This window comes from Syngnathus typhle, linkage group LG6, assembly GCF_033458585.1.
Source record: "Syngnathus typhle isolate RoL2023-S1 ecotype Sweden linkage group LG6, RoL_Styp_1.0, whole genome shotgun sequence".
In the NCBI taxonomy this organism is placed as follows: Eukaryota; Metazoa; Chordata; class Actinopteri; order Syngnathiformes; family Syngnathidae; genus Syngnathus; species Syngnathus typhle.
In genome coordinates, this window is record NC_083743.1 from 18,991,986 (window position 1) to 19,014,281 (window position 22,296).

General features: G+C 43.9%; 1 protein-coding gene across 3 annotated transcripts in view; it reads left to right on the top strand.

The window, feature by feature from the left end:
- The window catches only part of LOC133155560 (aldehyde dehydrogenase, dimeric NADP-preferring-like), a 102,435-nt gene that overhangs the window by 75,895 nt on the left and 4,244 nt on the right, over nt 1-22,296 (top strand). The gene's annotated exons all lie outside the window — the stretch shown is intronic.

Below are 22,296 nucleotides of genomic sequence, written 5' to 3' on the forward strand. Positions count from 1 at the left end.
TGAGTACACTCCAACTGAAAATGTCAAAATTTGACCCGAATGTCAATATTTTGTGTAGCCACCAGGGCTGTGGACTCGGTTCGGACTCGGGGACTCGGGCTCGGTCGGACTCGGTCATATTTTGCCGGACTCGGTGCTGATTTTGACCGAGTCCACCGAGTCCGACAATAAAAGAAAGAGGCAAGACGCAGCCAGAGAGTGTCAGGTTACAGTCAGCGCGGTAGGAGTTGGAAGAAGCAGTAAAAACTCCACCAATTTAGTAGTAGTTATATCCTTACTATTTTCCAGGTTCTTAGATAGCAAGAATAGGTCGGACAACGACGTGAATGATAACTGCTTTATTCCTTACTCACAGTGCGTTCACAGGGCGTACCACAACAACACAGAATGCCCATCCCACTTCCGGGGATTTTCTACTACGGAATTCGAGTTAGCCCAAAATACACAACATCTCTTCCCCTCTTACAATGAACGTGCTATATGCATGAACAACTAGTCGTATGCACCTATAACTTGACATCTTCAAGATCTATCAATAACTACCATTAAACAATTATCATATATGGTCCAGACAATTATGACAATAATATTCCCATGAAACCTTAACTTTGGGTGAAGGTGGACTACCTTGAATTATACCAAATTATAGCGAAAAACCAATGTCGTACGGCGTTGTACGGCGTCAGCACTATGTTGTTTTCAATAAAAACATGAAGAACTCACGTTTGCGTCAGTCAATTTTAATTTTTATAAAGGATTATTCTCATTTGATGTCTTTAAATTCATCCGCGTTCTGCCATTGAAGCGGGGTGGATTCAAAGACCAGTCGTACAGGCGGAAACGTTTTGTGATCAAATCTTTCATAACGAGAATGATTTGAGTGACTTGATTTGAATGAATAATTGAGAAGAAATTTCAGTTCTGAAGGCTCCTTTTGTCCCATGCAAAGTGACAGATGGTGGGGAGGGGGGATAAAAATTGTAAAATCAATTCACTCAAATCATTCTCGTTATGAAAGATTTGATCACAAAACGTGTGTGGCTTTTTCTTAAATGAACACGTTTGACATTGCTATCGTGCCAGCTTTTAATTATATTGCGCTGTCATGTTAAAGCAAATTAATAAATGCAACAATATTAATTTGCCTTGAAAATATCTGAGTAATAAAATAAAATGGTTGGATGGATGAATGATGATCACAATTAAGTATAAAGTCTCATCAAATGAGAATAATCCTTTATAAAAATTAAAATTGACTGACGCAAACGTGAGTTCTTCATATTTTTATTGAAAACAACATAGAGCTGACGCCGTACGACGGGTTTTTCGCTTTCCAAATAAGGGGTCATCACTAATTATTTGTGTTTAGATAAATGTCTGAGCTATAATGGTGTAATTAATGATTAAAACTTGAAAGTATCTTTTTATTGTATTCGTTTATATGTTTAATAAAGACAAAGCCATCACAAAACTGTTGTAATTATTTAGATTTTGATATAAAGAAGCAAAGAGGGCGTTCTCGTGCAAAATTACCGCCTACGTCAAAGACAGCAGGGACGCACGAAGCCTTTGGCAGGGCATTCAAACCATCACGGATTACAAGCCCGCGCCGCAGAGCTGTGAAGGCAACGTCCGTCTGCTCAATGACCTTAACCGCTTCTTTGCTCGCTTCGATGCTCAGAACAGCACTTGCCCGCTGAAGGCCACTCCCCCTTCACACGAGCTGCCCCTGTGCCTCTCCGCCGACAGCGTGAGGAGGGCGCTTGCCGCCATCAACATCCGTAAGGCGGCGGGCCCTGACAACATCCCGGGTCGAGCGCTGAAGGACTGCGCTGGTGAGCTGACGGGTGTCTTCACGGACATCTTTAACACTTCCCTGCAGCAGGCCATTGTCCCTTCATGTTTCAAAGCTGCCACCATCGTACCTGTGCCGAAGAAACCTGCTCCGTCCTGCTTCAATGACTACCGCCCCGTGGCACTTACGCCCATCATCATGAAGTGCTTTGAGCGGCTTGTCATGGAGCACATCCGATCCGTTCTCCCCCCCACCATTGACCCCTTCCAGGTTGCGTACCGAGCCAAACGGTCCTCTGAGGATGCCATCTGCTCTGCCCTCCACTCGGCCCTCACCCACCTGGAGAGAAGGGACTCGTATGTGAGATTGCTGTTTGTGGACTTCAGTTCTGCCTTCAACACCATTGTGCCACAACGCCTCATCAGCAAACTTGACACGCTGGGCCTCAGTACCTACCTCAGTCCGCTGCTTTTCATCCTCCTGACGCATGACTGCACTGCAACCTACAGCGACAACCGTATAGGGAAGTTTGCTGACGACACGACTCTGGTGGGTCTCATCACCAAGGGAGACGAGACTCAATACAGGCTGGAGGTTGACCTTCTGACCACGTGGTGCAGGGACAACAACCTCCTGCTGAACGTCGACAAGACCAAGGAGATTGTTGTGGACTTCCGGAAGGGTCACACCCAACACCTGCCGCTGACCACCGCTGACGGTGCTGTGGTGGAGAGAGTGAACAGCGCCAAGTTCCTGGGGGTGCACATCAGTGAGGATCTCTCCTGGTCCACCAACACCGCATCACTGGCAAAGAAAGCCCAGCGCCGCATGTACTTCCTCCGGAAACTCAGGCGAGCGACCGCTCCTCCGGCCGTCATGACTACATTTTATCGCGGCACCATTGAGAGCGTCCTCTCCAGCTGTATTGCTGTTTGGGGTGGCGGCTGCACTGACTACAACTTGAAGGCCCTGCAGCGCATAGTGAACACGGCTGGTAAGATTGTTTGGTCTTCGCTCCCCTCCTTGAAGGACATTTACACCTCCCATCTCAAAGTCAAAGTCAAAGTCAGCTTTATTGTCAATCTCTCCACATGTCACAACACACAAAGAGACCGAAATTACGTTTTTCTCTATCCCACGGTGACGAGACACATAACACGATAGACATACAAGTACGCGACACAATATAAAAACAAGAAGGCAAAAATTCAAACAATCAATAGTAAGAGTGATGAATAAATAATAAACTAGAATTTGCAATTCCTGAAGGAATTGCGTGTGAAGGTGAAGAAGTTGAATAAATATTGAAGGAATGCTGCAGAATGATGTTGAAACGAGTTGAATCGGTTGAAAAATGTAGAAATGAGAAGGGAAAAAGGAAATAGAGTAGAATTGGGTGTGAATTTCAAAATAAAAGATGTGAGGTTTTTGGTAAGTAGGAAGTTGTGGAATAGGTAGAAAAATGATGAACAGTTGAAAGTTGGAATGGGTTGAATCGGTTGAAAAATGTAGAAATGAGAAGGGAAAAAGGAATTGGGTGTGAATTTCAAAATAAAAGACGTGAAGTTTTTGGTAAGTGGGAAGTTGTGGAATAGGTAGAAAAAAGATGAACAGTTGAAAGTTGGAATGGGTTGAATCGGTTGAAAAATGTAGAAATGAGGAGGGAAAAGGGAATTGTGTGAATTTCAAAATAAAAGATGTGAAGTTTTTGGGAAGTTGTGGAATAGGTAGAAAAATGATGAACAGTTGAAAGTTGGAATGGGTTGAATCGGTTGAAAAATGTAGAAATGAGAAGGGAAAAAGGAATTGGGTGTGAATTTCAAAATAAAAGATGTGAAGTTTTTGCTAAGTGGGAAGTTGTGGAATAGGTAGAAAAATGATGAACAGTTGAAAGTTGGAATGGGTTGAATCGGTTGAAAAATGTAGAAATGAGAAGGGAAAAAGGAATTGGATGTGAATTTCAAAATAAAAGATGTGAAGTTTTTGGTAAGTGGGAAGTTGAGGAATAGGTCAAGAAATGATGAACAGTTGAAAGTTGGAATGGGTTGAATCGGTTGAAAAATGTAGAAATGAGAAGGGAAAAAGGAATTGGGTGTGAATTTCAAAATAAAAGATGTGAAGTTTTTGGGAAGTTGTGGAATAGGTCGAAAAATGATGAACAGTTGAAAGTTGGAATGGGTTGAATCGGTTGAAAAATGTAGAAATGAGAAGGGAAAAAGGAATTGGGTGTGAATTTCAAAATAAAAGATGTGAAGTTTTTGTTAAGTGGGAAGTTGTGGAATAGGTAGAAAAATGATGAACAGTTGAAAGTTGGAATGGGTTGAATCGGTTGAAAAATGTAGAAATGAGAAGGGAAAAAGGAATTGGATGTGAATTTCAAAATAAAAGATGTGAAGTTTTTGGTAAGTGGGAAGTTGAGGAATAGGTCAAAAAATGATGAACAGTTGAAAGTTGGAATGGGTTGAATCGGTTGAAAAATGTAGAAATGAGAAGGGAAAAAGGAATTGGGTGTGAATTTCAAAATAAAAGATGTGAAGTTTTTGGGAAGTTGTGGAATAGGTCGAAAAATGATGAACAGTTGAAAGTTGGAATGGGTTGAATCGGTTGAAAAATGTAGAAATTAGAGTAGAAAAACGAAATTTTAGAGAATTTTGGTTGAATTTCAAAATAAAAGATGTGAAGTTTTTGGTAAGTGGGAAGTTGTGGAATAGGTAGGCAAAAGATGAACAGTTGAAAGTTGGAACGAGTTGAATCGGTGGAAAAATGTAGAAGTTAGAAGTGAAAAACGAAATTTTATGAAATTTTGCAAAGTTTTGTGCAAATTTTAAAAGTGAAAACGTGAAATTTTTGAATTTGGCAAGTTCAGGAATGTCCCCAATGTGATCTGAATGTGTTGAATGATGTGAATTTCAAACTGGAACAACGAAAATGTGAAATGTTGAATCTGCCATTAAGAATGAATGGGGCAAAAATCGCCATAAATTTGTGAATTTTGCGAAAACGGAAAATTTTTGGAACGAGAAAAATGTGAGCACCCATGTCATGAATATTTGGAATAAGTGAAAAGTGGAACGGAGTGAATCGGTTGAAGTATGTGGAACTAGTTAAGCGACAAAAAAGTGAGCGGAATAAGTAGAATAATAAAGGACAGGAATAACAATAGTGTGAAGGTCTTCACCTTCACACTAATAAACAGATGACACAATAAATAAGGGGAGCAAAACGGAGCGTACCGTAAGGCGACCACGATTGTGAGTGATGTGAGTCACCCCGCTCACTCGTTGTTCGAGCTTCTGCCCTCTGGGAAGAGGTACAGAAGCCTGCGCTCCCGCACCACCAGACTCTTAAACAGCTTCATACTCCAGGCTGTTAGGATCCTGAACTCGCTTCCCCGTTCTGCGTAGCGTCCTGTACTTTTACTGTCTGTATGCACACTGGCTCTTATTTGTTGTGTTATCTGTTTATTAAGACCTTCACACTATTGTGAACTATTGTTATTCCTGTACTTTATTATTGTGTGAAGGCGAAGTTATAAGTTATACTACTTATTCCGCTCACTTTTTCGGCGCTTAACTAGTTCCACATACTTCAACCGATTCACTCCGTTCCACTTTTCACTTATTCCAAAAATTCATGGCATGGGTGCTCACATTTTTTTCGTTCCAAATATTTTCCGTTTTCGCATAATTCACAAATTTATGGCGACTTTTGCCCCATTCATTCTTAATGGCAGATTTCACATTTACATTGTTCCAGTTTGAAATTCACATAATTCAACACATTCAAATCACATTGGGGACATTCCCAAACTTGCCAAATTCAAAATTTTCACGTTTTCACTAAAATTTGCACAAAATCTTGCAAAATTTCATAAAACTTCATTTTTCACTTCTAACTTCTACATTTTTCCACCGATTCAACTTGTTCCAACTTTCAACTGTTCATCTTTTGCCTACCTATTCCACAACTTCCCACTTACCAAAAACTTCACATCTTTTATTTTGAAATTCAACCAAAGTTCTCTAAAATTTTGTTTTTCTACTCTAATTTCTACATTTTTCAACCGATTCAACCCATTCCAACTTTCAACTGTTAATCATTTTTCTACCTATTCCACAACTTACCAAAAATTTCACATCTTTTATTTTGAAATTCACACCCTATTCCCTTTTCCCTTCTCATTTCTACATTTTTCAACCGATTCAACCTATTCCAACTTTCAACTGTTCATCATTTTTCTACCTATTCCACAACTTCCCACTTACCAAAAACTTCACATCTTTTATTTTGAAATTCACACCCAATTCCTTTTTCCCTTCTCATTTCTACATTTTTCAACCGATTCAACCCATTCCAACTTTCAACTGTTCATCATTTTTCTACCTATTCCACAACTTCCCAAAAACTTCACATATTTTATTTTGAATTTCACACAATTCCCTTTTCCCTTCTCATTTCTACATTTTTCAACCGATTCAACCCATTCCAACTTTCAACTGTTCATCATTTTTCTACCTATTCCACAACTTCCCACTTACCAAAAACTTCACGTCTTTTATTTTGAAATTCACACCCAATTCCTTTTTCCCTTCTCATGTCTACATTTTTCAATCGATTCAACCCATTCCAACTTTCTGCTGTTCATCATTTTTCTACCTATTCCACAACTTACCAAAAACTTCACATCTTTTATTTTGAAATTCACCACAAATTCTCCAAATTTTCTACATTTCTCAAGTAATTCAACACGTTTCAACATCATTCGGCAGCATTCCCCGAAGAATTTATTCATACATTTCGCCTTCACACGCAATTTCTCCAGAAATTGCAAAATTCTAGTTGTTTGTGCCTTCTTGTTTTTTTTATATTGCGTCGTTTACTTGTATGTCTATCGTGTAATATGTCTTGTCACCGTGGGATAGGGAAAACGTAATTTCGACCTCTTTGTGTGTCTCGGCATGTGAAGACGTTGACAATAAAGCAGACTTTGACTTTGAAAAAAAAAAGAAAAAAAAAATATATATATATATATATATATATATATATATATATATATATATATATATATACAGTGCCTCGGCCGCCTTGAACCTTCAAAGGCTTCAAACATAAAGATATAAAATTTTAATTTTTTGTCAAGAATCAACAACAAGTGGGACACAATCGTGAAGTGGAACGAAATTGATTGGATAATTTAAACTTTCTTAACAAATAAAAAACTGAAAAGTGGGGCATGCAATATTATTCGGCCCCTTTACTTTCAATGCAGCAAACTCACTCCAGAGGTTCAGTGAGGATCTTTGAATGATCCAATGTTGTCCTAAATGACTGATGATGATAAATAGAATGCAACTGTGTGTAATCAAGTCTCCGTATAAATGCACCTGCTCTTCGATAGTCTCAGGGTTCTGTTTAAAGCGCAGAGAGAACCATGAAGACAAAGGAACACACCAGGCAGGTCCGAGATACTGTTGTGGAGAAGTTTAAAGCCGGATTTGCATACAAAAAGATTTCCCAAGCTTTAAACATCTCAAGGAGCACTGTGCACGCAATTATATTGAAAAGGAAGGAGTATCAGACCACTGCGAATCTACCAAGACCCAGCCGTCCATCTAAACTTTCATCTCAAACAAGGAGAAGACTGATCAGAGATGCAGTTAAGAGGCCCATGATCACTCTGGATGAACTGGAGATAACTACAGCTGAGGTGGGAGAGTCTGTCCATAGGACAACAATCAGTCGTGCACTGCACAAATCTGGCCTTTATGGAAGAGTGGCAAGAAGAAAGCCATTAAAAAGTCTCGTTTAAAGTTTGCCACAAGCCACCTGGGAGACACCAAACATGTGGAAGAAGGTGCTCTGGTCAGATGAAACCAAAATCGAACTTTTTGGCCACAATGCAAAACGATATGTTTGGCGTAAAAGCAACACAGCTCATCACCTTGAACACACCATCCCCACTGTCAAACATGGTGGTGGCAGCATCATGGTTTGGGACTGCTTTTCTTCAGCAGGGACAGGGAAGATGGCTAAGATTGATGGGAAGATGGATGGAGCCAAATACAGGACCATTCTGGAAGAAAACCTGGGAAAGACTGGGACGGAGATTTATTTTCCAGCAGGACAATGATCCAAAACATAAAGCCAAATCCACAATGGAATGGTTCACAAATAGACGTATCCACGTGTTAGAATGGCCAAGTCAAAGTCCAGACCTGAATCCAATCGAGAATCTGTGGAAAGAGCTGAAGACTGCTGTTCACAAACGCTCTCCATCCAACCTCACTGAGCTCGAGCTGTTTTGCAAGGAAGAATGGGCAAGAATTCCAGTCTCTCGATGTGCAAAACTCATACAGACATACCCCAAGCGACTTGCAGCTGTAATTGCAGCAAAAGGTGGCGCTACAAAGTATTAGCGCAAGGGGGCCGAATAATATTGCACGCCCCACTTTTCAGTTTTTTATTTGTTAAAAGGGTTTCAATTATCCAATCAATTTCGTTCCACTTCACGATTGTGTCCCACTTGTTGTTGATTCTTGACTAAAAAGTAAATAAATAAATATATATATATATATATATGTCGGCTGGATAGCTCAGTAGGATAGTCGCCAGACTATCAACCAGCGGGACCCGGGTTCGAGACCAGGTCGGGGCGGAGCCATACCATCATCCAGTGTGGGTCTGTGGGCAAGACCCTTGACGATATCGCCTACCTCATAAACATGATGAGAGATAAAGAATCAAATGAGACGTCGCCCGGACAAACAAGGTCTGCGTCAGGCGTTGGGGAACCAGAACGCCTAGATGTAAAGTGGGCTACTGGAACAAGGCGGAAATGGGCGAGATGTGAGAACCTAACACTGTTGGAGTGCTACTACTCCAGTGAACCAAGACAGAGAGGGTACATGAAGCGAATGTGGGAGCAATGGCAAGGGCGATATCCACACTCAACACTAACCGCTAAACAACTAGTAACTCAGTGCTCCAATATCCAGAAACGGCAATTGATATCACAACTTGAGATTGACGAGGTACAACACAGATGCCAAGTCACACAGGAACCCGAATACCAGGTCAGAGAGGAGTCAACATCAACTGCCCAAGTAATTGGGTACACAGCTCCAAGAGAATATGCAAGCCTGAACAAGTCAGCAACTGACCTGAAAAATAAGATCATGACTCGAATGAACAGCAGCCAACCCCGACGCCAACTACAAAGGCTAAGAGAAGCACCACCAGAACGCCTGGTTGAAGATCTGAATGCAGCACTGAGAACAATCCCTACAACCACCATCACTGAAACCAATAAGTTGATATACACTTCAGCAACAGTGATCCTGGAGATGCTTGGTTACAAGAGCAATATCAAGCATGAGATACAAGACCCACCATGGAAAACAAGGTTGGAGGCTAAGATCAAGACAGTGCGGAGAGACGTGAGCCAACTATCGGAGATCCAGAAAGGTGCAATGAAGAAACCAGCACCCAAGAAGTACAGCCAGATGAACATACCTGAAGCACTGGAGACTGCCAAACAGAGGCTCCTAGCCCTGTCCAGCCGCCTAAAGAGATACACAAGAGAAAGTGAAGCCAGGCGAATAAACAGGCTCTTCACAACCCAACCAGGAAAAGTGTACTCTCAATGGCAGGGTAACAACAGCAGAGCAGACCCACCAAGACTGGAGACTGTGCAATACTGGAAGGGCATATGGGAGAAGAACACATCACACAACAGGGAGGCACAATGGCTAGTCTCTCTAAGAGAAGACCACAGCAACCACCCTGAGCAGAACCCAGTTACCATCACTGTGACAGACATCCAAGAGAGAGTCTCAGGTATGAAGAACTGGACAGCACCCGGGCCAGATATGATCCATGCCTACTGGATTAAGAAGCTCACTGCACTCCATGAGCGCCTAGCAGAACAAATGAACCAGCTACTAAAAGTTGGAACTCACCCCGAATGGTTAACTGAAGGACGCACAATCCTGATCCTGAAGGATCCCACGAAGGGTACAGTCCCATCCAACTATAGGCCAATAACCTGTCTCCCTACAACATGGAAGATCATGTCAGGCATCATAGCGGCTAAGATAAGTGTGCACATGGCTCAATACATGAGCACAACACAGAAAGGCATAGGCAGCAATACCAGAGGAGCCAAACACCAGCTGCTGGTTGACGGAACAGTCGCCCGAGACTGCAAGACTCGACACACCAACCTGTGCACTGCCTGGATTGATTACAAGAAAGCCTACGACTCCATGCCACACTCATGGATCACTGAATGCTTGGAACTGTACAACATCAACAGGAACCTGAGAGCCTTCATTGCAAACTCGATGGGACTGTGGAAAACAACCCTTGAGGCCAATTACAAGCCAATTGCACAAGTCTCCATCAAATGTGGCATATACCAAGGAGATGCTCTGTCCCCACTGCTGTTCTGCATAGGTCTGAACCCCCTCAGCCAAATAATCAACAAGACTGGCTACGGATACCGACTCAAAAATGGGGCCACCATCAGTCACCTCCTATACATGGATGACATAAAGTTGTATGCCAAGAGCGAGCGAGACATCGATTCACTGATCCACACAACCAGGATCTACAGCACAGACATTGGAATGTCATTCGGACTAGAGAAGTGCGGTCGCATGGTGACAAAGAGAGGGAAGGTAGTCCATACAGATGGGGTCTCACTCCCAGAAGGAACAATAACAGACATTGAGGACAGCTACAAGTACCTTGGTATCCAACAAGCAAATGGCAACCTCGATGAAGCCACAAGGAGAGGAGCCACAGCCAAATACCTACAACGAGTAAGGCAAGTCCTCAGAAGTCAGCTAAATGGCAAGAACAAGATCCGGGCAATAAACAGCTACGCCCTGCCAGTCATCAGATACCCTGCAGGAATAATAAGATGGCCAAAGGAAGAGACTCAGACCACAGATGTCAAGACACGGAAGCTCCTAACCATGCACGGAGGGTTCCACCCTAAGTCCAGCACCCTGAGACTGTACACTAGCCGCAAAGAAGGAGGCCGAGGACTACTGAGTGTGAGAGCCACTGTTCGGGATGAAACAGCCAAGATCCATGAGTACATCAAGGAAAAGGCCCGAACGGATGTCGTGCTCAGTGAATGTCTCAGACAATGGCAAACAGAGGAGGAGTGGCTAGAGACACCATCATGGGAGGACAAACCCCTACATGGGATGTACCATCGACAGATAAGTGAAGTGGCTGACATCAAGAAATCCTACCAATGGCTGGAAAAAGCTGGACTGAAAAACAGCACAGAGGCACTCATCATGGCTGCACAGGAACAGGCTCTGAACACCAGAGCAATAGAGGTCAAGATCTACCACACCAGACAAGACCCAAGGTGCAGGCTGTGCAAAGAGGCCCCTGAGACAGTCCAGCACATAACAGCAGGGTGTAAGATGCTAGCAGGGAAAGCATACATGGAACGTCATAACCAAGTGGCTGGCATAGTGTACAGGAACATCTGTGCAGAGTATGGACTGGAAGCCCCAAGTTCAAAGTGGGAAGCACCCCCTAAGGTGACAGAGAATGGGCGAGCCAAGATCCTGTGGGACTTCCAGATCCAGACTGACAAGAAGGTGATGGCGAACCAACCGGACATTGTGGTGGTGGATAAACAACAGAAGAAGGCCGTTGTAGTGGATGTAGCAATACCAAGCGATGGCAACATCAGGAAAAAAGAACTTGAGAAGCTAGAGAAATACCAGGGCCTCAAAGAAGAGCTTGAGAAGGCCTGGAAAGTGAAGGCCTCGGTGGTGCCCGTGGTCATTGGGGCACTTGGGGCAGTGACCCCCAAACTGGAGGAGTGGCTACAGCAGATTCCAGGAACAACATCAGACATCTCAGTCCAGAAGAGTGCAGTGCTAGGAACAGCCAAAATACTGCGCAGAACCCTCAAGCTCCCAGGCCTCTGGTAGAGGACCCGAGCTTGGAGTGGGAGACCACCCGCGGAGGGTGAGAGGGGAATTTTTATATATATATATATATACGTGTGTGTGTGTGCGCGTCGGTGTGTGTGCATCATTTGCATTGTTTTAGCCTCAGACACGTGTTATAAGACCATTTACAAAATATTCCTCAACATAGTAGACAATGTTAGGCATCGAGAGTAATACCATTCACCGAAAATGAACCAAGCGTATAAATCAACAGCTATTCAGCTGTGGTGCAAGTGTAACAAAACAATTTGTTTCTTGCAAACAAAAAATGTAAAAGACACTTTTCCCAACTAAAATTCACACACACAACTAACAACTCTTCATTTTGGAACATGAAATAAAGGGAAAAGATGTCATATTAAACAGTGAGGCATTATGTGAGGCATTATGGGATGACACTCACTCACTTGTCTGGGGTAATGACGTCACTCAGGTTTATTTTTTTCTTTGCCAAGTCAAGGAAAAACTAAACAAAAAACCTACAGGGTAAAAAATGAGAAACCTTGAAAAGGGACCACAAATGGGAGGATCCCTCTTCCAGGATGACCAGGCTGCAATGGAGGCAGAGAGGGCACATAGAACACATCTTATTTTTCGCACCAAAAGGCGCACCGGATTATAAGGCGCACCCTCATTGAATTTTTTATTTTAGAAATTATTTCATATAATATCGGATTAAAAAGCGCATAAAATACGTACAAGCTATACAGCAACAAACTGAGGTCGACTAGGCTTGCGGTATGCATCCACTAGCCAATAACCAATGAGGCCTCTGTAAACAATCGCGTTTCTCAAACTATCTCCTATGAAATGATCGGAACTGAGTAAAGTTTGATCTAACACATTGATACTGCTTACCTATGTTTCCCTTCCATATCGCTCCGTAAATTCCTACTCCTTGCGTAGGAGGCTGATTTTCTGTCATTTCCGTCCGACCGCGCAACCGCAGCGCGCAGGACGCATTATTGTGACCGCGCCTTAAATTTACTCGAAACATTAACAGAGCCGCCTATTTTGAAATGAAATAGCCTCTTGCATATAGCAGCTATCATTATAGCATTAGCCACCCGCAAACTCCCATGAGCCTCAGCTCGCAGACTCCCATGAGCCTCAGCAAAGTGTCGTGGCAGCCCCCTGTAAACAATCGCGTTTCTCAAATTATCTCCTATAAAATGATTGGAACTGACTTAAGTTCGATCACATTGGTACTACTTACCTATGTTTCTCTTCCATATCGATCTGTAAATTTACTCGAAACATTAAAGGAGGAGCCTATTTTAAGATGAAATAGCCTCGTGCGTATAGCAGCTATCATTATAGCATTAGCCACCCGCAAACTCCCATGAGCTTTAGCTCGCAGACTCCATTGAGCCTCAGCAAAGTGTCGTGGCAGCCCCCTGTAAATAATCACGTTTCTCAAACTCTCTCCCATAAAAGTGATATTATGGGAAAATTTTACCACATTGGTGCTGCTTATTTATTTATGATTCTGTTGAATATTGATCCGTAAACATACTCGAAAACATTAACGGAACAGCCTATTTTGAAATTAAATAGCCTCGCGCGTACAACAGCTATTCAGTGACGCCCCCTGACCACGGTTGCCGTAATGCTGGGAAGCGATGCGACCTTGTAATTTACATTAACATTTTGGCAGAGCGCTGTGTACAACCAGTATGGATCAACAAATTCATCAATTGATCCATATATAAGGCGCTCTGTTTTTTTTTTTAGTAAAATTTAAGTTTTTAAGTGTGCCTAATCGTGCGGAAAATAAGGTAATATAAAACAATCCAAAGGAAAAGTGGATGTCCAATTAAAAGTGAAGAGCTGCAGGAGGTGCCCTCGATTCTTCTGGCAGTGTCTTTGAGGGGGGTAATCCGCTGCAGTTCCCTTATCCTGATTGGTCCGCGAAAAATCCAGACAGCCGTTGTCAGTTTGGGTGTCACCTGGGAGGGGGGGAACCCAAACTCCAGCCAAATCGGCTACCAAAGGGTTATTAAAGGCCGTATTGTAAAAATGTGTCTTTAAATATGTCTTAAATGTTTCTAATGAGGTAGCAGTTCATTGTCCATTGGTAGGGCATTTCAAAGCTCTGGGGCCTGAATAGAAAATGCTCTAGACCCTGCAGACATGTTTTTGGCCCTCGGGGGTCACTAAAAGACCAGCGTTTTGTGAGCGGAGGTTACGGGACGGAACATAAGGAACAACTAGTTCGACAAGATACGAAGGCGCTAAGCCATGCAATGATTTATAGGTTAATAGAAGAACCTTGAAGTCACATCTTAAATGGACCGGGAGCCAATGTAAGTTGGCTGATATTGGGGTAATGTGATCAAATTTTCTTGTCCGTGAAAGCAGCCTTGCAGCAGCATTCTGTACTAACTGTAGACTTTTGATACTGGACTTAGGAAGACCAGAGAATAATGCATTACAGTAGTCCAGCCGCGACGTAGTATACGCATGCATAATAGTTTCCGCATAACCGGTCGAAACAATCCGACGAATCTTAGCAATATTACGGAGGTGAAAAAACGCAATTCTAGTTACCGTTTTTTTCCGTGTATAGTGCGCCCCCATGTATAATACGCACCCTAAAAATGGCATGCTGATGCTGGAAAAAAGCCTGTACCCATGTATAATACGCACCCAATTTTTATGAAATTTTTTTTTTTTTTTTTTTTTTACTTTTTTTTTTTTTAAGTCCCAATGATCGTCACACACGCAGGGAGGCAATGGGTCCCATTTTTATAGTCTTTGGTATGGTCTTAACTAGGCTGGATGTAATTTTTTTTGTTGGCGTTGATTTCTCCGACTGCCCGTAAACGCACCACCGTGCTCCGTGCGCGCACGGGACAGCAAACGAGCAGGTGATCGAGCAAGCGTCTGATACGAGAGCATTGCGGTCGCATGGAGCGTGTTTGAAGTGAACAGCAGAGAAGAAAGGAACAAGGCAAAGTGTTGTGAAATAAAATATTACCTGTAATACGGATTTAGGTAGAGAACTGAACTCTCGCTCTTTATATAGCTGACGTGTCTTGCGCATCCGTTCTGCGCATCTGTAATGGCGGCCTCCGTATGATATCCGGTTTGCGTGTGTGCGCGTGTGCGTGTGTGCGCGTGTGTGCGAGAGCGAGAGAGAGCGAGAGAGAAAGCGCGAGAGAGAACGCTCAACCGTAGCGCGCCGCCGACCGCCCAACTGCACCGCGCTGGTCGATTATTGTGACAGAGCCGTCGCTGAAATTTAGAAGATACCGCATTATTGTGACCGCGCCTTAAATTTACTCGAAACATTAACAGAGCCGCCTATTTTGAAATGAAATAGCCTCTTGCATATAGCAGCTATCATTATAGCATTAGCCACCCGCAAACTCCCATGAGCCTCAGCTCGCAGACTCCCATGAGCCTCAGCAAAGTGTCGTGGCAGCCCCCTGTAAACAATCGCGTTTCTCAAATTATCTCCTATAAAATGATTGGAACTGACTTAAGTTCGATCACATTGGTACTACTTACCTATGTTTCTCTTCCATATCGATCTGTAAATTTACTCGAAACATTAAAGGAGGAGCCTATTTTAAGATGAAATAGCCTCGTGCGTATAGCAGCTATCATTATAGCATTAGCCACCCGCAAACTCCCATGAGCTTTAGCTCGCAGACTCCATTGAGCCTCAGCAAAGTGTCGTGGCAGCCCCCTGTAAATAATCACGTTTCTCAAACTCTCTCCCATAAAAGTGATATTATGGGAAAATTTTACCACATTGGTGCTGCTTATTTATTTATGATTCTGTTGAATATTGATCCGTAAACATACTCGAAAACATTAACGGAACAGCCTATTTTGAAATTAAATAGCCTCGCGCGTACAACAGCTATTCAGTGACGCCCCCTGACCACGGTTGCCGTAATGCTGGGAAGCGATGCGACCTTGTAATTTACATTAACATTTTGGCAGAGCGCTGTGTACAACCAGTATGGATCAACAAATTCATCAATTGATCCATATATAAGGCGCTCTGTTTTTTTTTTTAGTAAAATTTAAGTTTTTAAGTGTGCCTAATCGTGCGGAAAATAAGGTAATATAAAACAATCCAAAGGAAAAGTGGATGTCCAATTAAAAGTGAAGAGCTGCAGGAGGTGCCCTCGATTCTTCTGGCAGTGTCTTTGAGGGGGGTAATCCGCTGCAGTTCCCTTATCCTGATTGGTCCGCGAAAAATCCAGACAGCCGTTGTCAGTTTGGGTGTCACCTGGGAGGGGGGGAACCCAAACTCCAGCCAAATCGGCTACCAAAGGGTTATTAAAGGCCGTATTGTAAAAATGTGTCTTTAAATATGTCTTAAATGTTTCTAATGAGGTAGCAGTTCATTGTCCATTGGTAGGGCATTTCAAAGCTCTGGGGCCTGAATAGAAAATGCTCTAGACCCTGCAGACATGTTTTTGGCCCTCGGGGGTCACTAAAAGACCAGCGTTTTGTGAGCGGAGGTTACGGGACGGAACATAAGGAACAACTAGTTCGACAAGATACGAAGGCGCTAAGCCATGCAATGATTTATAGGTTAATAGAAGAACCTTGAAGTCACATCTTAAATGGACCGGGAGCCAATGTAAGTTGGCTGATATTGGGGTAATGTGATCAAATTTTCTTGTCCGTGAAAGCAGCCTTGCAGCAGCATTCTGTACTAACTGTAGACTTTTGATACTGGACTTAGGAAGACCAGAGAATAATGCATTACAGTAGTCCAGCCGCGACGTAGTATACGCATGCATAATAGTTTCCGCATAACCGGTCGAAACAATCCGACGAATCTTAGCAATATTACGGAGGTGAAAAAACGCAATTCTAGTTACCGTTTTTTTCCGTGTATAGTGCGCCCCCATGTATAATACGCACCCTAAAAATGGCATGCTGATGCTGGAAAAAAGCCTGTACCCATGTATAATACGCACCCAATTTTTATGAAATTTTTTTTTTTTTTTTTTTTTTACTTTTTTTTTTTTTAAGTCCCAATGATCGTCACACACGCAGGGAGGCAATGGGTCCCATTTTTATAGTCTTTGGTATGGTCTTAACTAGGCTGGATGTAATTTTTTTTGTTGGCGTTGATTTCTCCGACTGCCCGTAAACGCACCACCGTGCTCCGTGCGCGCACGGGACAGCAAACGAGCAGGTGATCGAGCAAGCGTCTGATACGAGAGCATTGCGGTCGCATGGAGCGTGTTTGAAGTGAACAGCAGAGAAGAAAGGAACAAGGCAAAGTGTTGTGAAATAAAATATTACCTGTAATACGGATTTAGGTAGAGAACTGAACTCTCGCTCTTTATATAGCTGACGTGTCTTGCGCATCCGTTCTGCGCATCTGTAATGGCGGCCTCCGTATGATATCCGGTTTGCGTGTGTGCGCGTGTGCGTGTGTGCGCGTGTGTGCGAGAGCGAGAGAGAGCGAGAGAGAAAGCGCGAGAGAGAACGCTCAACCGTAGCGCGCCGCCGACCGCCCAACTGCACCGCGCTGGTCGATTATTGTGACAGAGCCGTCGCTGAAATTTAGAAGATACCGTTTTTTTCCGTGTATAGTGCGCAATATTTAACTAATTTATTGTCCTAAAATCTGGGGTGCGTATTATACATGGGTACAAAAAAAAATTTAAATTTTTTTTTTTTTTAGTTTTTTTTTTTTTTTTTTTAAAGAAAGTCATGGTACAACAAAACCAACAACAGGACTGACCGACAAAGTCGTGGAACAAAAAGACAGGGTGACATTACCAAAGACAGGAACAGAATGACTAACACATGCAATGATCCAACGGTGAGCAGACAGGACTTAAATACAAAACACGTTACATCGATTGAGGTGACACAGGAAGAGCGGGGTGACGCGAACAGAAACTATGGCAACCTAGACACATAGCAAAACTGGGGACGAGACATGACAAATCTCCCCCGAAATAAAACTCACCTTTCTTCTTGTTTGTTGTCAATCGCGCATCGCATTCAGCCATCCTGCCCAACACACTTAGTAAAATTCATAATTGACGACACATCGTTTGATGCGATGGTGCAATCCTCGATGGTGTGTTATTGTCAAATATTGTTTGTTTTTTAATCTCCATCGCGGACCGGACGTCATACGGAGGCCTCCATTACAGATGCGCAGAACGGTTGCGGAAGACACGTCAGCTATATAAAGAGCGAGAGTTCAGTTCTCCACCTATTAGTTTCAATTCACAGTTTAATTAGCAGTTTCAATCAGCAAATAACAAAATGCGTATTACAGGTAATATTTTATTTCACAACACTTTGCCTTGTTCCTTTCGTCTCTGCTGTTCATTTCAAACACGCTCCATACGACCGCAATGCTCTTGTATCAGACGCTCGCTCGATCACCTGCTAGTTTGCCGTCTGTCACAATGTACCCTACACAAATCCGAAACATTTGTTGCGGCTCCGAGTCACGACGAGGGGCAAGTTTTGGTTTCCAAGGGTGTTTTTATTCCTCTTCAACGTCTCTCCCATACAGAGCCGCCTCTTTCCCGTGTGCGCACGGAGCGCGGTGGTGCGTTTAGGGGCAGTCGGAGAAATCAACCCCAACAAAAAAAATGACATCCAGCCTAGTTAAGACCATACCAAAGACTATAAAAATGGGACCCATTGCCTCCCTGCGTGTGTGACGATCTTTGGGACTTAAAAAAAAAAAATAAATAAATAAAAAAAAAATTAAAGAAAATTCATAAAAATTGGGTGCGTATTATACATGGGTACAAGCTTTTTTCCAGCATCAGCATGCCATTTTTAGGGTGCGTACTATACATGGGGGCGCACTATACACGGAAAAAAACGGTAAATTTTTTTTTGTACCCATGTATAATGCGCACCCCAGATTTTCGGACAATAAATTAGTTAAATTTTGCGCACTATACACGGAAAAAAACGGTATGTTCTTAATGTGCTTGTGAAAAGAGAGCGTTTGCTCAAATTTTACCCTGAGATTAGTTACAGTATTACGCTGAGTAGGGGTGTAACGATACATCGATACACATCGATTAATCGATATAATGCTCTACGATTTATTGGCATCGATGCTAAAGGTAAACATCGATTTATATCGCCGTGTTTGACCTCGGACATTAGACGCGACTTCATTTTGAAATCCAGTTCATTGTTGCTTGCTTCCTCTCTCCGGGAGCAGTGCGCCCGGCGTTGTTGTGTTGTGAGCAGAGCACGCACGTGAAAGGGGGAGGCGACAACTAGTACGCGGCTCCTGGGCTGGTGCTATGGCTAGTGTCCAAAGAGACGAGGAAATTTGCTCCCCTTTAGGCTTCAAGTCATTCGTTTGGAAGCACTATGGATTCCAAAGAAAAGATGGCTCAACGGACAAGACACGTGCAGTTTGTAAATCCTGCCACGCGGTGATCAAATATTCAGGGAGCACAAATCTCGCCGCACATTTAAAGAAAAAACACGACATCAAAGTTCAGTGTTAAAGTAAGCAATTTGTATACTACAATACTCTTGTAATTTCCTAAATAAAGAGTTTGCAGTACCTTGTTGATTTTGCGTATGAATTGTTATAAATCAGGATATTGTTCTATATTTTTTATTTAAAAAAAAAATCGATCGTAGAGCACTATATCGCGATATATCGTGAATGAATCGCAGCAGGCTTTAAGATATCGGCAAATATCGTATCGTAGTTCTTTATATCGATATTATATCGTATCGTGACAAAACCCGCGATTTCAAAGTAAAAGTCAAAGTCAAAGTCAGCTTTATTGTCAATCTCTCCACATGTCACAACACACAAAGAGACCGAAATTACGTTTTTCTCTATCCCACGGTGACGAGACACATAACACGATAGACATACATGTACGCGACACAATATAAAAACAAGAAGGCAAAAATTCAAACAATCAATAGTAAGAGTGATGAATAAATAATAAATAAACAGATAACACAATAAATAACGGAGCCAGCAAGCATAGCGCAAAAGTAAAAAACATCATAAACAAAAAGGCACAAACAATAAATAAGAGTAATAACAAATAATAAATAATAAGAGCCAGCGTGCATTCAGACAGTTCAGACAGTAAAAGTACAGGACGCTACGCAGAACGGGGGAGCGAGTTCAGGATCCTAACAGCCTGGAGTATGAAGCTGTTTGAGAGTCTGGAGGTGCGGGAGCGCAGGCTTCTGTACCTCTTCCCAGAGGGCAGAAGCTCGAACAAAGAGTGAGCGGGGTGACTCGCATCACTCACAATCGTGGTCGCCTTGCGGGTGAGATGGGAGGTGTAAATGTCCTTCAAGGAGGGGAGCGAAGCACCAGCAATCTTGCCAGCAGTGTTCACTATGCGCTGCAGGGCCTTCAAGTTGTAGTCAGTGCAGCCGCCACCCCAAACAGCAATACAGCTGGAGAGGACGCTCTCAATGGTGCCGCGGTAAAATGCAGTCATGGCGGCCGGAGGAGCGCTCGCCCGCCTGAGTTTCCGCAGGAAGTACAGGCGGCGCTGGGCTTTCTTTGCCAGTGATGCGGTGTTGGTGGACCAGGAGAGATCCTCACTGATGTGCACCCCCAGGAACTTGGCGCTGCTCACTCGCTCCACCACAGCACCGTCGATGGTCAGCGGCAGGTGTTGGGTGTGACCCTTCCGGAAGTCCACAACAATCTCCTTGGTCTTGTCGACGTTCAGCAGGAGGTTGTTGTCCCTGCACCACGTGGTCAGAAGGTCAACCTCCAGCCTGTATTGTGTCTCGTCTCCCTTGGTGATGAGACCCACCAGAGTCGTGTCGTCAGCAAACTTCACGATACGGTTGTCGCTGTAGGTTGCAGTGCAGTCATGCGTCAGGAGGGTGAAGAGCAGCGGACTGAGCACGCAGCCTTGGGGGTCCCCCGTGCTCAGCGTGATGCTGGCGGAGATTTTGTCGCCAACACGTACTACCTGTGGCCTCTGACAGAGGAAGTCCAGTAAGTTGCAGAGGTAGGTACTGAGGCCCAGCGCGTCAAGTTTGCTGATGAGGCGTTGTGGCACAATGGTGTTGAAGGCAGAACTGAAGTCCACAAACAGCAATCTCACATACGAGTCCCTCCTCTCCAGGTGGGTGAGGGCCGAGTGGAGGGCAGAGCAGATGGCATCCTCCGAAGACCGCTTGGCTCGGTACGCAAACTGGAAGGGGTCAATGGTGGGGGGGAGAACGGATCGGATGTGCTCCATGACAAGCCGCTCAAAGCACTTCATGATGATGGGCGTAAGTGCCACGGGGCGGTAGTCATTGAAGCAGGACGGAGCGGGTTTCTTCGGCACAGGTACGATGGTGGCAGCTTTGAAACACGACGGGACGATGGCCTGCTGCAGGGAAGTGTTAAAGATGTCCGTGAAGACATCCGTCAGCTCACCAGCGCAGTCCTTCAGCGCCCGACCCGGGATGTTGTCAGGGCCCGCCGCCTTACGGATGTTGATGGCGCCAAGCGCCCTCCTCACGCTGTCGGCGGAGAGGCACAGGGGCAGCTCGTGTGAAGGGGGAGTGGCCTTCAGCGGGCAAGTGCTGTTCTGAGCGTCGAAGCGAGCAAAGAAGCGGTTGAGGTCATTGAGCAGACGGACGTCGCCTTCACAGCTCTGCGGCGCGGGCTTGTAATCCGTGATGGTCTGAATGCCCTGCCAAAGGCTCCGTGCGTTCTGCTGTCCTTGAAGTGGGCGGTAATTTTGCACGAGAACGCCCTCTTTGCTTCTTTGATGCCCCGGGACAGGTCGACCCTCGCAGTCCTCAAGCCAGCCTCATCCCCTGCTCTAAAGGCTTTGTCCCTGGCCCTCAGCAGCTTGAAGACAGCCCCTGTCAGCCATGGCTTCCGGTTAGCCCGAGTGACGATGGATTTTGAGAGAGTCACATCATCAATACACTTCCTGATGTAGGAGGAAACAGAGTACACCCCTAACGCTGAGTGATAGTACAGTTATCCATAGTTATAGGGGTTTCCTTAAATAAGTGGTGAGAACGCGCTGGACCAATTATCAACATCTCAGTTTCATCTGGGTTAAGACGAAGGAAATCGGTAGACACCCATTGTTTGATCTCCGCAAGCCACGCCTCAAGATTACAACAGTTCGGCAGATTTGTCATCAATAGCGGGATATATAATTGAGTGTCATCCGCGTAACATTGAAAACTAAAGTTATATTTACGTATTATGTCCCCAAGTGGAATCATATGAATATTACCAATTTTTTCCATGTATAATGCGCCCCCATGTATAATACGCACCCTAAAAATGGCATGTCGATGCTGGAAAAAAAGCCTGTACCCATGTATAATACGCACCCAAATTTTTATTTATTTATTTATTCATTTTTAAGTCCCAATGATCGTCACACACGCATCTGGGTGTGGTGAAATTTGTCCTCTGCATTTGACCCATCCCCGTGTGATTTTGATCCATCCCCTGGGGGAGAGAGGAGCAGTGAGCAGCAGCGGCGCCGCGCTCGGGAATCATTTGGTGATCTAACCCCCCAATTCCAACCCTTAATGCTG